The 3,181-nt window shown below is 33.2% G+C and overlaps 1 long non-coding RNA gene across 1 annotated transcript; it reads right to left on the bottom strand.

Annotated features, from left to right (window-relative positions):
• Window positions 1-419: 419 nt before the first annotated feature.
• LOC127721907 (uncharacterized) lies at window positions 420-2,973 on the bottom strand. The gene is made up of 3 exons (XR_007991524.1): window positions 2,866-2,973; window positions 1,409-1,518; window positions 420-539 (listed from the first exon to the last, which is right to left on the bottom strand). It is a non-coding gene; the product is annotated as an uncharacterized LOC127721907 (long non-coding RNA).
• Between the last annotated feature and the right edge of the window lie 208 nt (window positions 2,974-3,181).

Raw genomic sequence — 3,181 nt, 5'->3', positions numbered from 1 at the left:
TCAAGCAGCTCATTAAATATGAACTCATCTGTATCAGCAGTTTTGGGAAAAACAGTGATGAAAATATTTGTTGGACAAAATCTGACAAATATAGGTGGACAGACGACAGACAGTGCAAGAAAGCCCACATTCCAACCACAATGGTATAATGTTTAGTTTTTCACTCTCAACTTGTATTACCTATCTTATACACATCATGCATATGTCAACCTGAACATGCATGACATATATGCCATTGGACATAGGCAAACATTATACACATTTTTAAGTTCAAGTTACATTGACTAAAACTTGTGTCCCAAATTCAGATTTTTCAATACAACTTCTCTTTCTAAACTAAAACGCTACACTTCTAATAGGGTTACATCTTAAGTCAATAATCATTGATAATTGGCTGAAGAGATGAACACAAAACACCATTTTACATCAACTATTTGATTTATTTAAGAATACATTGAAAAAGTCAATCAATTGTCTTATTCAAAATCACTTGGAATGTCTTGTAGTGTCTTATATCTTTTTCTTGCTGTGCCATGCTTCTGAAAAAAAAAATAATCTTACATTCGTATATAAACTTCTTGCACATTCCTTTATTATAGAACGATTCACGTTGCCTGAAGGATATACATCCCCTCCCCTTTAAAGTTTTGAAACAAATAACGATGATAGTCTGTCGGAAGGGGACGATAAATGGCTGACCGTGTTAAGAGAGAGCAATATGCCACGCTGAACTTCATTTAGTTATTAAAATAAAACCACATAAAAAACTTTAGACTAGATATGTGTCCAGTCAAGAGTCTTATTTCATTATACTCGTTGATTGTTGTCTATCATATTTTTTTTTCATTTATTGTTTTGTATAAATCAGGCTGTTAATTTTCTTGTTTTTTTTTTAGTTTTCATTAAATGCATTGTATCATGTAGGGGCCTTTAAAAGCCCTGTTACATAATGTCATTAAACATCTTATTGTCCTTTTTAAGTGTTAAACTCTGTAGAGTGACATAGTTTATAACTTGTCATTTGTATCTAAGGGCATATGATACAGTCCTAGAAGTATACTATAGGCACATAATAACTTATCGAAGTGTTACGCATTGTTTTCGCAATGATGATAATAATATAACTTAACTTCCGAAAAACACACAAATGTCATTAAATGAGTTGTTTATATGTATTTGAAATACTTCAAAGGAAAGCAAATATGTTGTTTATGAAAGCACACTGTTGGACTAAAAGATTGATTTAAATAAACAACTTGTTTCTATTTTGTCACAAAAAAAATAATTTATTCAAATATCCAGATATCTTTTCTGTATTGTATGCCAATAATCTTGAATGTAATGCATTGTTTATGCTAAATATTTGAATTAAATATCGAATAACAGTAATTCTGTATGAAAATCTTACTTCAAAAAAAAATTCTCCTGAAAGGTTGTAGACATTCCAAAGAACCTGCGCCACTTCCAAATTGTAAACCTGCATATTGAACTTGTCCTTTGTGGCTTTTCTTTTAGCTCCTGTTAAAAAATAAAAGATACATTGTATGTACATTGTGTGTATGAAGCAATAAATATAATTTTAAGCAACAGTTTATATTATCTTGCTTGTACTGAAGTCTTACATAGTCTTTGTAATGTTCATTAAGCTGTTAAGGGAAATTTAATTACTGTTTTGCAAATACATACATACACTGATTTTACTAGAAAAAAAATCTCCACATTCAAATGGTGCTTATATTAGTGTTATTGTAACTTGTTTGTGTGCCTCGGAAACAAGGTATTGAGTTATGCTTATTGCAATAGTTGTTGTTGGTTTAAGTCTGTCAAATTTCTTTTTCATAATGTGTATTTAATGTAGGCAGTTAGTTGTTTTGTTTCAATTGTGTTGAGAAAAATTTAACATTTGTTTGTCAAGGCTTCAAAGTGGACTATATGGCATTGGTTTTCTCAGTTTTGAAAGCCGTACAGTGACCTATAATTTCTTTTATCCAAGTCATTTAAATTCTGGTGGATAGCTGTCTCATACACCTTATCGCTATTTCAGTATTTGGAAATCTGTCCCGCTTGAACTTTTTACGTCAGCATACGTCATACAATAATACACCTTATCGCTATTCCCGCTTGACCCGAGAATCTATCCTGCTTGAACTTTTGACGTCAAACAACAATCACTTTTCCATTGTGGCATCAGATATTTTTTTATGATGACGTCAAAATTTTAAGGGAACTTGTGACAGTTGTGTGATGTCCAGTAATGCGGACAAATAGCGATAAGGTGTATTACTTTCCATTGTGGTGTCAAATATTTTCTAATATGACGTCCAGTGGCGGATCCAGAAATTTTCATAAGTGGGGGCCCACTGACTGCCTAAGAGGGGGCCCGCTCCAGTCATGCTTCAGTGATTCCCTATATAATCAGCCAAATTTTTCCCACAAAAGGGGGGGCCCGGGACCCCTGAAAAACCCTCTAAATCCGCCTCTGACCTCAACATTTTACGGGAAATTTTGTGATGTCCATGGCCAGTAATGGCGGACAAATAGCGATAAGGTGTATTCAAACACACAAGCCACATATCCTTATATTTATAATTTTTTTATATCAATGAACAAATTCATAATTGGTGTACGTAGATGCTTGAACAGTGGCGGATTTAGGGGCCCGACCCCCTTATGGAGCTACTTATAAGATAAATGCATAGACTATTTACAAGTATCATTCCAAACGTTTGCTTGCCTTGGGCAGGGGCCCCCCTTTTTCAAAACCTTGATCCGCACCTCCAGAAACAGATGTAATTTGGTTCCGATTATGATTGAACACACACAATGAATGCACAAGTTTCATCTTAACAGATTAATCATTCTTACCAAGTGAGTATATATCGCGTAACAAACAATTTTCTTGGCTCTCTTTGTTGATATCCTGTCTTCGTTTCGAAATTCAAATTTCAAAAATCATTTCCGGTGATAAAACAAAAGTCGATTCCGGAAAAGGTCGGTTTTCCGTAAGGCATATAAACGATACGAAAATTGAACTTAGTACAGTTACAGTTTTCATTTCTTTATTTCTAAAATATACACGAACGATATGAATAAACATTAAAGAAAGGTGATTGTTTATTAATACATTATTGCCTAATTTAATGTTGACTCTTTGAATTTTAATTTAAGAAGGAATAAAATC

Source organism: Mytilus californianus, unplaced genomic scaffold (assembly GCF_021869535.1).
Source record: "Mytilus californianus isolate M0D057914Y unplaced genomic scaffold, xbMytCali1.0.p SCAF_12, whole genome shotgun sequence".
NCBI classification, from domain to species: Eukaryota; Metazoa; Mollusca; class Bivalvia; order Mytilida; family Mytilidae; genus Mytilus; species Mytilus californianus.
Note: the sequence above shows the minus strand (reverse complement) of the source record. Positions and strands in the feature narration are given on the sequence as shown.